Source organism: Saimiri boliviensis, chromosome 20 (genome assembly GCF_048565385.1).
Source record: "Saimiri boliviensis isolate mSaiBol1 chromosome 20, mSaiBol1.pri, whole genome shotgun sequence".
In the NCBI taxonomy this organism is placed as follows: domain Eukaryota; kingdom Metazoa; phylum Chordata; class Mammalia; order Primates; family Cebidae; genus Saimiri; species Saimiri boliviensis.
Window position 1 is genome coordinate 452,539 of NC_133468.1, and position 21,797 is coordinate 474,335.

Genomic DNA, 21,797 nt, shown 5'->3' on the forward strand with positions numbered 1-21,797 from the left:
GCAAGGTATTTCCCTTTACAGCCTGTTCTCCCATCCACTCTGGAATGTCTAAACGCAGCTTTTAGAAGAAACGTGTTTCTACCTCGCTGAATCTAAACATAGATGCAACTTCCTAAAAGGAACCAACACACAACAGATGAGTTCGTAAGAAGCGGGTCTTTTGTGTTTTAAACACATTCTTACTGCTAACTCTTATAAGCGTCTCTAGGGCGGGAAAAGACTGTTTCTGCATTCTCCAAAGAAAGGGTTTCTGAACTGCTGCAAACACACATCAGTTTAACTCTGGATGATGAATACACACATTGACAACCATTCTGCTAGATAGCTCCGTTTTGGTTTTAGAGCAAGGTATTTCTCTTTACAGCCTGTTCTCCCATCCACTCTGGAATATCCAAACGCAGCTTTTAGAAGAAACGTTTTTCTACCTTGCTGAATCTAAACATAGATGCAACTTCCTAAAAGGAACTAACGCACAGCAGATGAGTTCGTAATAAGCGGGTCTTCTGTGTTTTAAACGCATTCTTACTGCTAACTCTTATATGCGTCTCTAGGGCTGAAAATGACTGTTTCTGCATTCTCCAAAGAAAGGGTTTCTGAACTGCTGCAAACACACATCAGTTTAACTCTGGATGATGAATACACACATTGACAACCATTCTGCTAGATAGCTCCGTTTTGGTTTTAGAGCAACGTATTTCTCTTTACAGCCTGTTCTCCCATCCACTCTGGAATGTCCAAACGCAGCTTTTAGAAGAAACGTGTTTCTGCCTCGCTGAATCTAAACATAGATGCAACTTCCTAAAAGGAACCAACACACAGCAGAGGAGTTCGTAAGAAGCGGGTCTTCTGTGTTTTAAACGCATTCTTACTGCTAACTCTTATAAGCGTCTCTAGGACGGGAAAAGACTGTTTCTGCATTATCCAAACAAAGGGTTTCTGAACTGCTGCAAACACACATCAGTTTACCTCTGGAAGGTGAATACATACATTGACAACCATTCTGCTAGATAGCTCCGTTTTGGTTTTAGAGCAAAGTATTTCTCTTTACAGCCTGTTCTCCCCTCCACTCTGGAATGACCAAACACAGCTTTTAGAAAAAACGTGTTTCTTCCTCGCTGAATCTAAACGTAGATGAAACTTCCTAAAAGGAACCAAAGCACAGCAGATGAGTTCGTAAGAAGCGGGTCTTCTGTGTTTTAAACGCATTCTTACTGCTAACTCTTATATGCGTCTCTACGGCTGGAAATGACGGTTTCTGCATTCTCCAAAGAAAGGGTTTCTGAACTGCTGCAAACACACATCAGTTTAACTCTAGAAGTTGAATACACACATTGACAACCATTCTGCTAGATAGCTCCGTTTTGGTTTTAGAGCAAGGTATTTCCCTTTACAGCCTGTTCTCCCATCCACTCTGGAATGTCTAAACGCAGCTTTTAGAAGAAACGTGTTTCTACCTCGCTGAATCTAAACATAGATGCAACTTCCTAAAAGGAACCAACACACAACAGATGAGTTCGTAAGAAGCGGGTCTTTTGTGTTTTAAACACATTCTTACTGCTAACTCTTATAAGCGTCTCTAGGGCGGGAAAAGACTGTTTCTGCATTCTCCAAAGAAAGGGTTTCTGAACTGCTACAAACACACATCAGTTTAACTCTGGATGATGAATACACACATTGACAACCATTCTGCTAGATAGCTCCGTTTTGGTTTTAGAGCAAGGTATTTCTCTTTACAGCCTGTTCCCCCATCCACTCTGGAATATCCAAACGCAGCTTTTAGAAGAAACGTTTTTCTACCTTGCTGAATCTAAACATAGATGCAACTTCCTAAAAGGAACTAACGCACAGCAGATGAGTTCGTAATAAGCGGGTCTTCTGTGTTTTAAACGCATTCTTACTGCTAACTCTTATATGCGTCTCTAGGGCTGAAAATGCCTGTTTCTGCATTCTCCAAAGAAAGGGTTTCTGAACTGCTGCAAACACACATCAGTTTAACTCTGGATGATGAATACACACATTGACAACCATTCTGCTAGATAGCTCCGTTTTGGTTTTAGAGCAAGGTATTTCTCTTTACAGCCTGTTCTCCCATCCACTCTGGAATGTCCAAACGCAGCTTTTAGAAGAAACGTGTTTCTGCCTCGCTGAATCTAAACATAGATGCAACTTCCTAAAAGGAACCAACACACAGCAGATGAGTTCGTAAGAAGCGGGTCTTCTGTGTTTTAAACGCATTCTTACTGCTAACTCTTATAAGCGTCTCTAGGACGGGAAAAGACTGTTTCTGCATTCTCCAAAGAAAGGGTTTCTGAACTGCTGCAAACACACATCAGTTTACCTCTGGAAGGTGAATATATACATTGACAACCATTCTGCTAGATAGCTCCGTTTTGGTTTTAGAGCAAAGTATTTCTCTTTACAGCCTGTTCTCCCATCCACTCTCGAATGTCCAAACACAGCTTTTAGAAGAAACGTGTTTCTTCCTCGCTGAATCTAAACGTAGATGAAACTTCCTAAAAGGAACCAAAGCACAGCAGATGAGTTCGTAAGAAGCGGGTCATCTGTGTTTTAAACGCATTCTTACTGCTAACTCTTATATGCGTCTCCAGGGCTGGAAATGACGGTTTCTGCATTCTCCAAAGAAAGGGTTTCTGAACTGCTGCAAACACACATCAGGTTAACTCTAGAAGTTGAATACACACATTGACAACCATTCTGCTAGATAGCTCCGTTTTGGTTTTAGAGCAAGGTATTTCCCTTTACAGCCTGTTCTCCCATCCACTCTGGAATGTCTAAACGCAGCTTTTAGAAGAAACGTGTTTCTACCTCGCTGAATCTAAACATAGATGCAACTTCCTAAAAGGAACCAACACACAACAGATGAGTTCGTAAGAAGCGGGTCTTTTGTGTTTTAAACCCATTCTTACTGCTAACTCTTATAAGCGTCTCTAGGGCGGGAAAAGACTTTCTGCATTCTCCAAAGAAAGGGTTTCTGAACTGCTGCAAACACACATCAGTTTAACTCTGGATGATGAATACACACATTGACAACCATTCTGCTAGATAGCTCCGTTTTGGTTTTAGAGCAAGGTATTTCTCTTTACAGCCTGTTCTCCCATCCACTCTGGAATGTCCAAACGCAGCTTTTAGAAGAAACGTGTTTCTGCCTCGCTGAATCTAAACATAGATGCAACTTCCTAAAAGGAACCAACACACAGCAGAGGAGTTCGTAAGAAGCGGGTCTTCTGTGTTTTAAACGCATTCTTACTGCTAACTCTTATAAGCGTCTCTAGGACGGGAAAAGACTGTTTCTGCATTCTCCAAAGAAAGGGTTTCTGAACTGCTGCAAACACACATCAGTTTAACTCTGGAAGGTGAATACATACATTGACAACCATTCTGCTAGATAGCTCCGTTTTGGTTTTAGAGCAAAGTATTTCTCTTTACAGCCTGTTCTACCATCCACTCTGAAATGTCCAAACACAGCTTTTAGAAGAAACGTGTGTCTTCTTCGCTGAATCTAAACATAGATGAAACTTCCTAAAAGGAACCAAAGCACAGCAGATGAGTTCGTAAGAAGCGGGTCTTCTGTGTTTTAAACCCATTCTTACTGCTAACTCTTATATGCGTCTCTAGGGCTGAAAATGACTGTTTCTGCATTCTCCAAAGAAAGGGTTTCTGAACTGCTGCAAACACACATCAGTTTAACTCTGGATGATGAATACACACATTGACAACCATTCTGCTAGATAGCTCCGTTTTGGTTTTAGAGCAAGGTATTTCTCTTTACAGCCTGTTCTCCCATCCACTCTGGAATGTCCAAATGCAGCTTTTAGAAGAAACGTGTTTCTGCCTCGCTGAATCTAAACATAGATGCAACTTCCTAAACGGAACCAACACACAGCAGAGGAGTTCGTAAGAAGCGGGTGTTCTGTGTTTTAAACGCATTCTTACTGCTAACTCTTATAAGCGTCTCTAGGACGGGAAAAGACTGTTTCTGCATTCTCCAAAGAAAGGGTTTCTGAACTGCTGCAAACACACATCAGTTTACCTCTGGAAGGTGAATACATACATTGACAACCATTCTGCTAGATACCTTTGTTTTGGTTTTGGAGCAAAGTATTTCTCTTTACAGCCTGCTCTCCCATCCACTCTGGAATGTCCCAACACAGCTTTTAGAAGAAACGTGTTTCTTCCTCGCTGAAGCTAAACATAGATGAAACTTCCTAAAAGGAACCAAAGCACAGCAGATGAGTTCGTAAGAAGCGGGTCTTCTGTGTTTTAAATGCATTCTTACTGCTAACTGTTATATGCGTCTCTAGGGCTGGAAATGACGGTTTCTACATTCTCCAAAGAAAGGGTTTCTGAACTGCTGCAAACACACATCAGTTTAACTCTAGAAGTTGAATACAAACATTGACAACCATTCTGCTAGATAGCTCCGTTTTGGTTTTAGAGCAAGGTATTTCCCTTTACAGCCTGTTCTCCCATCCACTCTGGAATGTCTAAACGCAGCTTTTAGAAGAAACGTGTTTCTACCTCGCTGAATCTAAACATAGATGCAACTTCCTAAAAGGAACCAACACACAACAGATGAGTTCGTAAGAAGCGGGTCTTTTGTGTTTTAAACACATTCTTACTGCTAACTCTTATAAGCGTCTCTAGGGCGGGAAAAGACTGTTTCTGCATTCTCCAAAGAAAGGGTTTCTGAACTGCTGCAAACACACATCAGTTTAACTCTGGATGATGAATACACACATTGACAACCATTCTGCTAGATAGCTCCGTTTTGGTTTTAGAGCAAGGTATTTCTCTTTACAGCCTGTTCTCCCATCCACTCTGGAATATCCAAACGCAGCTTTTAGAAGAAACGTTTTTCTACATTGCTGAATCTAAACATAGATGCAACTTCCTAAAAGGAACTAACGCACAGCAGATGAGTTCGTAATAAGCGGGTCTTCTGTGTTTTAAACGCATTCTTACTGCTAACTCTTATATGCGTCTCTAGGGCTGAAAATGACTGTTTCTGCATTCTCCAAAGAAAGGGTTTCTGAACTGCTGCAAACACACATCAGTTTAACTCTGGATGATGAATACACACATTGACAACCATTCTGCTAGATAGCTCCGTTTTGGTTTTAGAGCAACGTATTTCTCTTTACAGCCTGTTCTCCCATCCACTCTGGAATGTCCAAACGCAGCTTTTAGAAGAAACGTGTTTCTGCCTCGCTGAATCTAAACATAGATGCAACTTCCTAAAAGGAACCAACACACAGCAGAGGAGTTCGTAAGAAGCGGGTCTTCTGTGTTTTAAACGCATTCTTACTGCTAACTCTTATAAGCGTCTCTAGGACGGGAAAAGACTGTTTCTGCATTCTCCAAAGAAAGGGTTTCTGAACTGCTGCAAACACACATCAGTTTACCTCTGGAAGGTGAATATATACATTGACAACCATTTTGCTAGATAGCTCCGTTTTGGTTTTAGAGCAAAGTATTTCTCTTTACAGCCTGTTCTCCCATCCACTCTGGAATGTCCAAACACAGCTTTTAGAAGAAACGTGTTTCTTCCTCGCTGAATCTAAACATAGATGCAACTTCCTAAAAGGAACCAACACACAGCAGAGGAGTTCGTAAGAAGCGGGTCTTCTGTGTTTTAAACGCATTCTTACTGCTAACTCTTATAAGCGTCTCTAGGATGGGAAAAGACTGTTTCTGCATTCTCCAAAGAAAGGGTTTCTGAACTGCTGCAAACACACATCAGTTTACCTCTGGAAGGTGAATACATACATTGACAACCATTCTGCTAGATAGCTCCGTTTTGGTTTTAGAGCAAAGTATTTCTCTTTACAGCCTGTTCTCCCATCCACTCTGAAATGTCCAAACACAGCTTTTAGAAGAAACGTGTGTCTTCTTCGCTGAATCTAAACATAGATGAAACTTCCTAAACGGAACCAAAGCACAGCAGATGAGTTCGTAATAAGCGGGTCTTCTGTGTTTTAAACGCATTCTTACTGCTAACTCTTATATGCGTCTCTAGGGCTGAAAATGACTGTTTCTGCATTCTCCAAAGAAAGGGTTTCTGAACTGCTGCAAACACACATCAGTTTAACTCTGGATGATGAATACACACATTGACAACCATTCTGCTAGATAGCTCCGTTTTGGTTTTAGAGCAAGGTATTTCTCTTTACAGCCTGTTCTCCCATCCACTCTGGAATGTCCAAATGCAGCTTTTAGAAGAAACGTGTTTCTGCCTCGCTGAATATAAACATAGATGCAACTTCCTAAAAGGAACCAACACACAGCAGAGGAGTTCGTAAGAAGCGGGTCTTCTGTGTTTTAAACGCATTCTTACTGCTAACTCTTATAAGCGTCTCTAGGACGGGAAAAGACTGTTTCTGCATTCTCCAAAGAAAGGGTTTCTGAACTGCTGCAAACACACATCAGTTTACCTCTGGAAGGTGAATACATACATTGACAACCATTCTGCTAGATAGCTCCGTTTTGGTTTTGGAGCAAACTATTTCTCTTTACAGCCTGCTCTCCCATCCACTCTGGAATGTCCCAACACAGCTTTTAGAAGAAACGTGTTTCTTCCTCGCTGAATCTAAACGTAGATGAAACTTCCTAAAAGGAACCAAAGCACAGCAGATGAGTTCGTAAGAAGCGGGTCTTCTGTGTTTTAAATGCATTCTTACTTCTAACTCTTATATGCATCTCCAGGGCTGGAAATGACGGTTTCTGCATTCTCCAAAGAAAGGGTTTCTGAACTGCTGCAAACACACATCAGTTTAACTCTAGAAGTTGAATACACACATTGACAACCATTCTGCTAGATAGCTCCGTTTTGGTTTTAGAGCAAGGTATTTCCCTTTACAGCCTGTTCTCCCATCCACTCTGGAATGTCTAAACGCAGCTTTTAGAAGAAACGTGTTTCTACCTCGCTGAATCTAAACATAGATGCAACTTCCTAAAAGGAACCAACACACAACAGATGAGTTCGTAAGAAGCGGGTCTTTTGTGTTTTAAACCCATTCTTACTGCTAACTCTTATAAGCGTCTCTAGGGCGGGAAAAGACTTTCTGCATTCTCCAAAGAAAGGGTTTCTGAACTGCTGCAAACACACATCAGTTTAACTCTGGATGATGAATACACACATTGACAACCATTCTGCTAGATAGCTCCGTTTTGGTTTTAGAGCAAGGTATTTCTCTTTACAGCCTGTTCTCCCATCCACTCTGGAATGTCCAAATGCAGCTTTTAGAAGAAACGTGTTTCTGCGTCGCTGAATCTAAACATAGATGCAACTTCCTAAACGGAACCAACACACAGCAGAGGAGTTCGTAAGAAGCGGGTGTTCTGTGTTTTAAACGCATTCTTACTGCTAACTCTTATAAGCGTCTCTAGGACGGGAAAAGACTGTTTCTGCATTCTCCAAAGAAAGGGTTTCTGAACTGCTGCAAACACACATCAGTTTACCTCTGGAAGGTGAATACATACATTGACAACCATTCTGCTAGATAGCTTTGTTTTGGTTTTGGAGCAAAGTATTTCTCTTTACAGCCTGCTCTCCCATCCACTCTGGAATGTCCCAACACAGCTTTTAGAAGAAACGTGTTTCTTCCTCGCTGAAGCTAAACATAGATGTAACTTCCTAAAAGGAACCAAAGCACAGCAGATGAGTTCGTAAGAAGCGGGTCTTCTGTGTTTTAAATGCATTCTTACTGCTAACTGTTATATGCGTCTCTAGGGCTGGAAATGACGGTTTCTGCATTCTCCAAAGAAAGGGTTTCTGAACTGCTGCAAACACACATCAGTTTAACTCTAGAAGTTGAATACAAACATTGACAACCATTCTGCTAGATAGCTCCGTTTTGGTTTTAGAGCAAGGTATTTCCCTTTACAGCCTGTTCTCCCATCCACTCTGGAATGTCTAAACGCAGCTTTTAGAAGAAACGTGTTTCTACCTCGCTGAATCTAAACATAGATGCAACTTCCTAAAAGGAACCAACACACAACAGATGAGTTCGTAAGAAGCGGGTCTTTTGTGTTTTAAACACATTCTTACTGCTAACTCTTATAAGCGTCTCTAGGGCGGGAAAAGACTGTTTCTGCATTCTCCAAAGAAAGGGTTTCTGAACTGCTGCAAACACACATCAGTTTAACTCTGGATGATGAATACACACATTGACAACCATTCTGCTAGATAGCTCCGTGTTGGTTTTAGAGCAAGGTATTTCTCTTTACACCCTGTTCTCCCATCCACTCTGGAATATCCAAACGCAGCTTTTAGAAGAAACGTTTTTCTACCTTGCTGAATCTAAACATAGATGCAACTTCCTAAAAGGAACTAACGCACAGCAGATGAGTTCGTAATAAGCGGGTCTTCTGTGTTTTAAACGCATTCTTACTGCTAACTCTTATATGCGTCTCTAGGGCTGAAAATGACTGTTTCTGCATTCTCCAAAGAAAGGGTTTCTGAACTGCTGCAAACACACATCAGTTTAACTCTGGATGATGAATACACACATTGACAACCATTCTGCTAGATAGCTCCGTTTTGGTTTTAGAGCAAGGTATTTCTCTTTACAGCCTGTTCTCCCATCCACTCTGGAATGTCCAAATGCAGCTTTTAGAAGAAACGTGTTTCTACCTCGCTGAATCTAAACATAGATGCAACTTCCTAAAAGGAACCAACACACAGCAGAGGAGTTCGTAAGAAGCGGGTGTTCTGTGTTTTAAACGCATTCTTACTGTAACTCTTATAAGCGTCTCTAGGACGGGAAAAGACTGTTTCTGCATTCTCCAAAGAAAGGGTTTCTGAACTGCTGCAAACACACATCAGTTTACCTCTGGAAGGTGAATACATACATTGACAACCATTCTGCTAGATAGCTTTGTTTTGGTTTTGGAGCAAACTATTTCTCTTTACAGCCTGCTCTCCCATCCACTCTGGAATGTCCCAACACAGCTTTTAGAAGAAACGTGTTTCTTCCTCGCTGAAGCTAAACATAGATGAAACTTCCTAAAAGGAACCAAAGCACAGCAGATGAGTTCGTAAGAAGCGGGTCTTCTGTGTTTTAAATGCATTCTTACTGCTAACTGTTATATGCGTCTCTAGGGCTGGAAATGACGGTTTCTGCATTCTCCAAAGAAAGGGTTTCTGAACTGCTGCAAACACACATCAGTTTAACTCTAGAAATTGAATACAAACATTGACAACCATTCTGCTAGATAGCTCCGTTTTGGTTTTAGAGCAAGGTATTTCCCTTTACAGCATGTTCTCCCATCCACTCTGGAATGTCTAAACGCAGCTTTTAGAAGAAACGTGTTTCTACGTCGCTGAATCTAAACATAGATGCAACTTCCTAAAAGGAACCAACACACAACAGATGAGTTCGTAAGAAGCGGGTCTTTTGTGTTTTAAACACATTCTTACTGCTAACTCTTATAAGCGTCTCTAGGCGGGAAAAGACTGTTTCTGCATTCTCCAAAGAAAGGGTTTCTGAACTGCTGCAAACACACATCAGTTTAACTCTGGATGATGAATACACACATTGACAACCATTCTGCTAGATAGCTCCGTTTTGGTTTTAGAGCAAGGTATTTCTCTTTACAGCCTGTTCTCCCATCCACTCTGGAATGTCCAAACGCAGCTTTTAGAAGAAACGTTTTTCTACCTTGCTGAATCTAAACATAGATGCAACTTCCTAAAAGGAACTAACGCACAGCAGATGAGTTCGTAATAAGCGGGTCTTCTGTGTTTTAAACGCATTCTTACTGCTAAATCTTATATGCGTCTCTAGGGCTGAAAATGACTCTTTCTGCATTCTCCAAAGAAAGGGTTTCTGAACTGCTGCAAACACACATCAGTTTAACTCTGGATGATGAATACACACATTGACAACCATTCTGCTAGATAGCTCCGTTTTGGTTTTAGTGCAACGTATTTCTCTTTACAGCCTGTTCTCCCATCCACTCTGGAATGTCCAAACGCAGCTTTTAGAAGAAACGTGTTTCTGCCTCGCTGAATCTAAACATAGATGCAACTTCCTAAAAGGAACCAACACACAGCAGAGGAGTTCGTAAGAAGCGGGTCTTCTGTGTTTTAAACGCATTCTTACTGCTAACTCTTATAAGCGTCTCTAGGACGGGAAAAGACTGTTTCTGCATTCTCCAAAGAAAGGGTTTCTGAACTGCTGCAAACACACATCAGTTTACCTCTGGATGGTGAATACATACATTGACAACCATTCTGCTAGATAGCTCCGTTTTGGTTTTAGAGCAAAGTATTTCTCTTTACAGCCTGCTCTCCCATCCACTCTGGAATGTCCAAACACAGCTTTTAGAAGAAACGTGTTTCTTCCTCGCTGAATCTAAACATAGATGAAACTTCCTAAAAGGAACCAAAGCACAGCAGATGAGTTCGTAAGAAGTGGGTCTCTTGTGTTTAAAACGCATTCTTTCTGCTAACTCTTATATGCGTCTCTAGGGCTGGAAATGACGGTTTCTGCATTCTCCAAAGAAAGGGTTTCTGAACTGCTGCAAACACACATCAGTTTAACTCTAGAAGTTGAATACACACATTGACAACCATTCTGCTAGATAGCTCCGTTTTGTTTTAGAGCAAGGTATTTCCCTTTACAGCCTGTTCTCCCATCCACTCTGGAATGTCTAAACGCAGCTTTTAGAAGAAACGTGTTTCTACCTCGCTGAATCTAAACATAGATGCAACTTCCTAAAAGGAACCAACACACAACAGATGAGTTCATAAGAAGCGGGTCTTTTGTGTTTTAAACACATTCTTACTGCTAACTCTTATAAGTGTCTCTAGGGCAGGAAAAGACTGTTTCTGCATTCTCCAAAGAAAGGGTTTCTGAACTGCTGCAAACACACATCAGTTTAACTCTGGATGATGAATACACACATTGACAACCATTCTGCTAGATAGCTCCGTTTTGGTTTTAGAGCAAGGTATTTCTCTTTACAGCCTGTTCTCCCATCCACTCTGGAATGTCCAAACGCAGCTTTTAGAAGAAACGTGTTTCTGCCTCGCTGAATCTAAACATAGATGCAACTTCCTAAAAGGAACCAACACACAGCAGATGAGTTCGTAAGAAGCGGGTCTTCTGTGTTTTAAATGCATTCTTACTGCTAACTCTTATATGCGTCTCTAGGACGGGAAAAGACTGTTTCTGCATTCTCCAAAGAAAGGGTTTCTGAACTGCTGCAAACACACATCAGTTTAACTCTGGATGATGAATACACACATTGACAACCATTCTGCTAGATAGCTCCGTTTTGGTTTTAGAGCAAGGTATTTCTCTTTACACCCTGTTCTCCCATCCACTCTGGAATATCCAAACGCAGCTTTTAGAAGAAACGTTTTTCTACCTTGCTGAATCTAAACATAGATGCAACTTCCTAAAAGGAACTAACGCACAGCAGATGAGTTCGTAATAAGCGGGTCTTCTGTGTTTTAAACGCATTCTTACTGCTAACTCTTATATGCGTCTCTAGGGCTGAAAATGACTCTTTCTGCATTCTCCAAAGAAAGGGTTTCTGAACTGCTGCAAACACACATCAGTTTAACTCTGGATGATGAATACACACATTGACAACCATTCTGCTAGATAGCTCCGTTTTGGTTTTAGAGCAAGGTATTTCTCTTTACAGCCTGTTCTCCCATCCACTCTGGAATGTCCAAACGCAGCTTTTAGAAGAAACGTGTTTCTTCCTCGCTGAATCTAAACATAGATGCAACTTCCTAAAAGGAACCAAAGCACAGCAGATGAGTTCGTAAGAAGCGGGTCTTCTGTGTTTTAAACGCATTCTTACTGCTAACTATTATATGCGTCTCTAGGGCTGGAAATGACGGTTTCTGCATTCTCCAAAGAAAGGGTTTCTGAACTGCTGCAAACACACATCAGTTTAACTCTAGAAGTTGAATACACACATTGACAACCATTCTGCTAGATAGCTCCATTTTGGTTTTAGAGCAAGGTATTTCCCTTTACAGCCTGTTCTCCCATCCACTCTGAAATGTCCAAACACAGCTTTTAGAAGAAACGTGTGTCTTCCTCGCTGAATCTAAACATAGATGCAACTTCCTAAAAGGAACCAAAGCACAGCAGATGAGTTCGTAAGAAGCGGGTCTTCTGTGTTTTAAACGCATTCTTACTGCTAACTCTTATATGCGTCTCTACGGCTGGAAATGACGGTTTCTGCATTCTCCAAAGAAAGGGTTTCTGAACTGCTGCAAACACACATCAGTTTAACTCTGAATGATGAATACACACATTGACAACCATTCTGCTAGATAGCTCCGTTTTGGTTTTAGAGCAAGGTATTTCTCTTTACAGCCTGTTCTCCCATCCACTCTGGAATGTCCAAACGCAGCTTTTAGAAGAAACGTGTTTCTGCCTCGCTGAATCTAAACATAGATGCAACTTCCTAAAAGCAACCAACACACAGCAGAGGAGTTCGTAAGAAGCGGGTCTTCTGTGTTTTAAACACATTCTTACTGCTAACTCTTATAAGCGTCTCTAGGACGGGAAAAGACTGTTTCTGCATTCTCCAAAGAAAGGGTTTCTGAACTGCTGCAAACACACATCAGTTTACCTCTGGAAGGTGAATATATACATTGACAACCATTCTGCTAGATAGCTCCGTTTTGGTTTTAGAGCAAAGTATTTCTCTTTACAGCCTGTTCTCCCATCCACTCTGGAATGTCCAAACACAGCTGTTAGAAGAAACGTGTTTCTTCCTCGCTGAATCTAAACATAGATGAAACTTCGTAAAAGGAACCAAAGCACAGCAGATGAGTTCGTAAGAAGCGGGTCTTCTGTGTTTTAAACGCATTCTTACTGCTAATTCTTATATGCGTCTCTAGGGCTGGAAATGACTGTTTCTGCATTCTCCAAAGAAAGGGTTTCTGAACTGCTGCAAACACACATCAGTTTAACTCTAGAAGTTGAATACACACATTGACAACCATTCTGCTAGAAAGCTCCGTTTTGGTTTTAGAGCAAGGTATTTCCCTTTACAGCCTGTTCTCCCATCCACTCTGGAATGTCTAAACGCAGCTTTTAGAAGAAACGTGTTTCTACCTCGCTGAATCTAAACATAGATGCAACTTCCTAAAAGGAACCAACTCACAACAGATGAGTTCATAAGAAGCAGGTCTTTTGTGTTTTAAACACATTCTTACTGCTAACTCTTATAAGCGTCTCTAGGGCGGGAAATGACTGTTTCTGCATTCTCCAAAGAAAGGGTTTCTGAACTGCTGCAAACACACATCAGTTTAACTCTGGATGATGAATACACATATTGACAACCATTCTGCTAGATAGCTCCGTTTTGGTTTTAGAGCAAGGTATTTCTCTTTACAGCCTGTTCTCCCATCCACTCTGGAATATCCAAACGCAGCTTTTAGAAGAAACGTTTTTCTACCTTGCTGAATCTAAACATAGATGCAACTTCCTAAAAGGAACTAACGCACAGCAGATGAGTTCGTAATAAGCGGGTCTTCTGTGTTTTAAACGCATTCTTACTGCTAACTCTTATATGCGTCTCTAGGGCTGAAAATGACTGTTTCTGCATTCTCCAAACAAAGGGTTTCTGAACTGCTGCAAACACACATCAGTTTAACTCTTGATGATGAATACACACATTGACAACCATTCTGCTAGATAGCTCCGTTTTGGTTTTAGAGCAAGGTATTTCTCTTTACAGCCTGTTCTCCCTTCCACTCTGGAATGTCCAAACACAGCTTTTAGAAGAAACGTGTTTCTTCCTCGCTGAATCTAAACATAGATGCAACTTCCTAAAAGGAACCAAAGCACAGCAGATGAGTTCGTAAGAAGCGGGTCTTCTGTGTTTTAAACGCATTCTTACTGCTAACTCTTATATGCGTCTCTAGGGCTGGAAATGACGGTTTCTGCATTCTCCAAAGAAAGGGTTTCTGAACTGCTGCAAACACACATCAGTTTAACTCTAGAAGTTGAATACACACATTGACAACCATTCTGCTAGATAGCTCCGTTTTGGTTTTAGAGCAAGGTATTTCCCTTTACATCCTGTTCTCCCATCCACTCTGGAATGTCTAAACGCAGCTTTTAGAAGAAACGTGTTTCTACCTCGCTGAATCTAAACATAGATGCAACTTCCTAAAAGGAACCAACACACAACAGATGAGTTCGTAAGAAACGGGTCTTTTGTGTTTTAAACACATTCTTACTGCTAACTCTTATAAGCGTCTCTAGGGCGGGAAAAGACTGTTTCTGCATTCTCCAAAGAAAGGGTTTCTGAACTGCTGCAAACACACATCAGTTTAACTCTGGATGATGAATACACACATTGACAACCATTCTGCTAGATAGCTCCGTTTTGGTTTTAGAGCAAGGTATTTCTCTTTACAGCCTGTTCTCCCATCCACTCTGGAATATCCAAACGCAGCTTTTAGAAGAAACGTTTTTCTACCTTGCTGAATCTAAACGTAGATACAACTTCCTAAAAGGAACTAACGCACAGCAGATGAGTTCGTAATAAGCGGGTCTTCTGTGTTTTAAACGCATTCTTACTGCTGACTCTTATATACGTCCCTAGGGCTGAAAATGACTGTTTCTGCATTCTCCAAAGAAAGGGTTTCTGAACTGCTGCAAACATACATCAGTTTAACTCTGGATGATGAATACACACATTGACAACCATTCTGCTAGATAGCTCCGTTTTGGTTTAGAGCAAGGTATTTCTTTTTACAGCCTGTTCTCCCATCCACTCTGGAATGTCCAAACCCAGCTTTTAGAAGAAACGTGTTTCTGTCTCGCTGAATCTAAACGTAGATGCAACTTCCTAAAAGGAACCAACACACAGCAGAGGAGTTCGTAAGAAGCGGGTCTTCTGTGTTTTAAACGCATTCTTACTGCTAACTCTTATAAGCGTCTCTAGGACGGGAAAAGACTCTTTCTGCATTCTCCAAAGAAAGGTTTTCTGAACTGCTGCTAACACACATCAGTTTACCTCTGGAAGGTGAATACATACATTGACAACCATTCTGCTAGATAGCTCCGTTTTGGTTTTAGAGCAAAGAATTTCTCTTTACAGCCTGTTCTCCCATCCTCTCTGAAATGTCCAAACACAGCTTTTAGAAGAAACGTGTGTCTTCCTCGCTAAATCTAAACATAGATGAAACTTCCTAAAAGGAACTAACGCACAGCAGATGAGTTCGTAAGAAGCGGGTCTTCTGTGTTTTAAACGCATTCTTACTGCTAACTCTTATATGCGTCTCTAGGGCTGAAAATGACTGTTTCTGCATTCTCCAAAGAAAGGGTTTCTGAACTGCTGCAAACACACATCAGTTTAACTCTGGATGATGAATACACACATTGACAACCATTCTGCTAGATAGCTCCGTTTTGGTTTTAGAGCAAGGTATTTCTCTTTACAGCCTGTTCTCCCATCCACTCTGGAATGTCCAAATGCAGCTTTTAGAAGAAACGTGTTTCTGCCTCGCTGAATCTAAACATAGATGCAACTTCCTAAAAGGAACCAACACACAGCAGAGGAGTTCGTAAGAAGTGGGTGTTCTGTGTTTTAAACGCATTCTTACTGTAACTCTTATAAGCGTCTCTAGGACGGGAAAAGACTGTTTCTGCATTCTCCAAAGAAAGGGTTTCTGAACTGCTGCAAACACACATCAGTTTACCTCTGGAAGGTGAATACATACATTGACAACCATTCTGCTAGATAGCTTTGTTTTGGTTTTGGAGCAAACTATTTCTCTTTACAGCCTGCTCTCCCATCCACTCTGGAATGTCCCAAACAGCTTTTAGAAGAAACGTGTTTCTTCCTCGCTGAAGCTAAACATAGAAGAAACTTCCTAAAAGGAACCAAAGCACAGCAGATGAGTTCGTAAGAAGCGGGTCTTCTGTGTTTTAAATGCATTCTTACTGCTAACTGTTATATGCGTCTCTAGGGCTGGAAATGACTGTTTCTGCATTCTCCAAAGAAAGGGTTTCTGAACTGCTGCAAACACACATCAGTTTAACTCTGGATGATGAATACACACATTGACAACCATTCTGCTAGATAGCTCCGTTTTGGTTTTAGAGCAAGGTATTTCTCTTTACAGCCTGTTCTCCCATCCACTCTGGAATGTCCAAATGCAGCTTTTAGAAAAACGTGTTTCTGCCTCGCTGAATATAAACATAGATGCAACTTCCTAAAAGGAACCAACACACAGCAGAGGAGTTCGTAAGAAGCGGGTCTTCTGTGTTTTAAACGCATTCTTACTGCTAACTCTTATAAGCGTCTCTAGGACGGGAAAAGACTGTTTCTGCATTCTCCAAAGAAAGGGTTTCTGAACTGCTGCAAACACACATCAGTTTACCTCTGGAAGGTGAATACATACATTGACAACCATTCTGCTAGATAGCTCCGTTTTGGTTTTGGAGCAAACTATTTCTCTTTACAGCCTGCTCTCCCATCCACTCTGGAATGTCCCAACACAGCTTTTAGAAGAAACGTGTTTCTTCCTCGCTGAATCTAAACATAGATGAAACTTCCTAAAAGGAACCAAAGCACAGCAGATGAGTTCGTAAGAAGTGGGTCTCTTGTGTTTAAAACGCATTCTTTCTGCTAACTCTTATATGCGTCTCTAGGGCTGGAAATGACGGTTTCTGCATTCTCCAAAGAAAGGGTTTCTGAACTGCTGCAAACACACATCAGTTTAACTCTAGAAGTTGAATACACACATTGACAACCATTCTGCTAGATAGCTCCGTTTTGTTTTAGAGCAAGGTATTTCCCTTTACAGCCTGTTCTCCCATCCACTCTGGAATGTCTAAACGCAGCTTTTAGAAGAAACGTGTTTCTACCTCGCTGAATCTAAACATAGATGCAACTTCCTAAAAGGAACCAACACACAACAGATGAGTTCGTAAGAAGCGGGTCTTTTGTGTTTTAAACACATTCTTACTGCTAACTCTTATAAGTGTCTCTAGGGCAGGAAAAGACTGTTTCTGCATTCTCCAAAGAAAGGGTTTCTGAACTGCTGCAAACACACATCAGTTTAACTCTGGATGATGAATACACACATTGACAACCATTCTGCTAGATAGCTCCGTTTTGGTTTTAGAGCAAGGTATTTCTCTTTACAGCCTGTTCTCCCATCCACTCTGGAATGTCCAAACGCAGCTTTTAGAAGAAACGTGTTTCTGCCTCGCTGAATCTAAACATAGATGCAACTTCCTAAAAGGAACCAACACACAGCAGATGAGTTCGTAAGAAGCGGGTCTTCTGTGTTTTAAATGCATTCTTACTGCTAACTCTTATATGCGTCTCTAGGACGGGAAAAGACTGTTTCTGCATTCTCCAAAGAAAGGGTTTCTGAACTGCTGTAAACACACATCAGTTTAACTCTGGATGATGAATACACACATTGACAACCATTCTGCTAGATAGCTCCGTTTTGGTTTTAGAGCAAGGTATTTCTCTTTACACCCTGTTCTCCCATCCACTCTGGAATATCCAAACGCAGCTTTTAGAAGAAACGTTTTTCTACCTTGCTGAATCTAAACATAGATGCAACTTCCTAAAAGGAACTAACGCACAGCAGATGAGTTCGTAATAAGCGGGTCTTCTGTGTTTTAAACGCATTCTTACTGCTAACTCTTATATGCGTCTCTAGGGCTGAAAATGACTCTTTCTGCATTCTCCAAAGAAAGGGTTTCTGAACTGCTGCAAACACACATCAGTTTAACTCTGGATGATGAATACACACATTGACAACCATTCTGCTAGATAGCTCCGTTTTGGTTTTAGAGCAAGGTATTTCTCTTTACAGCCTGTTCTCCCATCCACTCTGGAATGTCCAAACACAGCTTTTAGAAGAAACGTGTTTCTTCCTCGCTGAATCTAAACATAGATGCAACTTCCTAAAAGGAACCAAAGCACAGCAGATGAGTTCGTAAGAAGCGGGTCTTCTGTGTTTTAAACGCATTCTTACTGCTAACTATTATATGCGTCTCTAGGGCTGGAAATGACGGTTTCTGCATTCTCCAAAGAAAGGGTTTCTGAACTGCTGCAAACACACATCAGTTTAACTCTAGAAGTTGAATACACACATTGACAACCATTCTGCTAGATAGCTCCATTTTGGTTTTAGAGCAAGGTATTTCCCTTTACAGCCTGTTCTCCCATCCACTCTGAAATGTCCAAACACAGCTTTTAGAAGAAACGTGTGTCTTCCTCGCTGAATCTAAACATAGATGCAACTTCCTAAAAGGAACCAAAGCACAGCAGATGAGTTCGTAAGAAGCGGGTCTTCTGTGTTTTAAACGCATTCTTACTGCTAACTCTTATATTCGTCTCTACGGCTGGAAATGACGGTTTCTGCATTCTCCAAAGAAAGGGTTTCTGAACTGCTGCAAACACACATCTGTTTAACTCTGAATGTTGAATACACACATTGACAACCATTCTGCTAGATAGCTCCGTTTTGGTTTTAGAGCAAGGTATTTCTCTTTACAGCCTGTTCTCCCATCCACTCTGGAATGTCCAAACGCAGCTTTTAGAAGAAACGTGTTTCTGCCTCGCTGAATCTAAACATAGATGCAACTTCCTAAAAGCAACCAACACACAGTAGAGGAGGTCGTAAGAATCGGGTCTTCTGTGTTTTAAACACATTCTTACTGCTAACTCTTATAAGCGTCTCTAGGACGGGAAAAGACTGTTTCTGCATTCTCCAAAGAAAGGGTTTCTGAACTGCTGCAAACACACATCAGTTTACCTCTGGAAGGTGAATATATACATTGACAACCATTCTGCTAGATAGCTCCGTTTTGGTTTTAGAGCAAAGTATTTCTCTTTACAGCCTGTTCTCCCATCCACTCTGGAATGTCCAAACACAGCTGTTAGAAGAAACGTGTTTCTTCCTCGCTGAATCTAAACATAGATGCAACTTCCTAAAAGGAACCAAAGCACAGCAGATGAGTTCGTAAGAAGCGGGTCTTCTGTGTTTTAAACGCATTCTTACTGCTAATTCTTATATGCGTCTCTAGGGCTGGAAATGACTGTTTCTGCATTCTCCAAAGAAAGGGTTTCTGAACTGCTGCAAACACACATCAGTTTAACTCTAGAAGTTGAATACACACATTGACAACCATTCTGCTAGAAAGCTCCGTTTTGGTTTTAGAGCAAGGTATTTCCCTTTACAGCCTGTTCTCCCATCCACTCTGGAATGTCTAAACGCAGCTTTTAGAAGAAACGTGTTTCTACCTCGCTGAATCTAAACATAGATGCAACTTCCTAAAAGGAACCAACTCACAACAGATGAGTTCATAAGAAGCAGGTCTTTTGTGTTTTAAACACATTCTTACTGCTAACTCTTATAAGCGTCTCTAGGGCGGGAAATGACTGTTTCTGCATTCTCCAAAGAAAGGGTTTCTGAACTGCTGCAAACACACATCAGTTTAACTCTGGATGATGAATACACACATTGACAACCATTCTGCTAGATAGCTCCGTTTTGGTTTTAGAGCAAGGTATTTCTCTTTACAGCCTGTTCTCCCTTCCACTCTGGAATGTCCAAACACAGCTTTTAGAAGAAACGTGTTTCTTCCTCGCTGAATCTAAACATAGATGCAACTTCCTAAAAGGAACCAAAGCACAGCAGATGAGTTCGTAAGAAGCGGGTCTTCTGTGTTTTAAACGCATTCTTACTGCTAACTCTTATATGCGTCTCTAGGGCTGGAAATGACGGTTTCTGCATTCTCCAAAGAAAGGGTTTCTGAACTGCTGCAAACACACATCAGTTTAACTCTAGAAGTTGAATACACACATTGACAACCATTCTGCTAGATAGCTCCGTTTTGGTTTTAGAGCAAGGTATTTCCCTTTACAGCCTGTTCTCCCATCCACTCTGGAATGTCTAAACGCAGCTTTTAGAAGAAACGTGTTTCTACCTCGCTGAATCTAAACATAGATGCAACTTCCTAAAAGGAACCAACACACAACAGATGAGTTCGTAAGAAGCGGGTCTTTTGTGTTTTAAACACATTCTTACTGCTAACTCTTATAAGCGTCTCTAGGGCGGGAAAAGACTGTTTCTGCATTCTCCAAAGAAAGGGTTTCTGAACTGCTGCAAACACACATCAGTTTAACTCTGGATGATGAATACACACATTGACAACCATTCTGCTAGATAGCTCCGTTTTGGTTTTAGAGCAAGGTATTTCTCTTTACAGCCTGTTCTCCCATCCACTCTGGAATATCCAAACGCAGCTTTTAGAAGAAACGTTTTTCTACCTTGCTGAATCTAAACGTAGATACAACTTCCTAAAAGGAACTAACGCACAGCAGATGAGTTCGTAATAAGCGGGTCTTCTGTGTTTTAAACGCATTCTTACTGCTGACTCTTATATACGTCCCTAGGGCTGAAAATGACTGTTTCTGCATTCTCCAAAGAAAGGGTTTCTGAACTGCTGCAAACATACATCAGTTTAACTCTGGATGATGAATACACACATTGACAACCATTCTGCTAGATAGCTCCGTTTTGGTTTAGAGCAAGGTATTTCTTTTTACAGCCTGTTCTCCCATCCACTCTGGAATGTCCAAACCCAGCTTTTAGAAGAAACGTGTTTCTGTCTCGCTGAATCTAAACGTAGATGCAACTTCCTAAAAGGAACCAACACACAGCAGAGGAGTTCGTAAGAAGCGGGTCTTCTGTGTTTTAAACGCATTCTTACTGCTAACTCTTATAAGCGTCTCTAGGACGGGAAAAGACTCTTTCTGCATTCTCCAAAGAAAGGGTTTCTGAACTGCTGCAAACACACATCAGTTTACCTCTGGAAGGTGAATACATACATTGACAACCATTCTGCTAGATAGCTTTGTTTTGGTTTTGGAGCAAAGTATTTCTCTTTACAGCCTGCTCTCCCATCCACTCTGGAATGTCCCAACACAGCTTTTAGAAGAAACGTGTTTCTTCCTCGCTGAAGCTAAACATAGATGAAACTTCCTAAAAGGAACCAAAGCACAGCAGATGAGTTCGTAAGAAGCGGGTCTTCTGTGTTTTAAATGCATTCTTACTGCTAACTGTTATATGCGTCTCTAGGGCTGGAAATGACTGTTTCTGCATTCTCCAAAGAAAGGGTTTCTGAACTGCTGCAAACACACATCAGTTTAACTCTGGATGATGAATACACACATTGACAACCATTCTGCTAGATAGCTCCGTTTTGGTTTTAGAGCAAGGTATTTCTCTTTACAGCCTGTTCTCCCATCCACTCTGGAATGTCCAAATGCAGCTTTTAGAAGAAACGTGTTTCTGCCTCGCTGAATATAAACATAGATGCAACTTCCTAAAAGGAACCAACACACAGCAGAGGAGTTCGTAAGAAGCGGGTCTTCTGTGTTTTAAACGCATTCTTACTGCTAACTCTTATAAGCGTCTCTAGGACGGGAAAAGACTGTTTCTGCATTCTCCAAAGAAAGGGTTTCTGAACTGCTGCAAACACACATCAGTTTACCTCTGGAAGGTGAATACATACATTGACAACCATTCTGCTAGATAGCTCCGTTTTGGTTTTGGAGCAAACTATTTCTCTTTACAGCCTGCTCTCCCATCCACTCTGGAATGTCCCAACACAGCTTTTAGAAGAAACGTGTTTCTTCCTCGCTGAATCTAAACATAGATGAAACTTCCTAAAAGGAACCAAAGCACAGCAGATGAGTTCGTAAGAAGCGGGTCTTCTGTGTTTTAAATGCATTCTTACTTCTAACTCTTATATGCA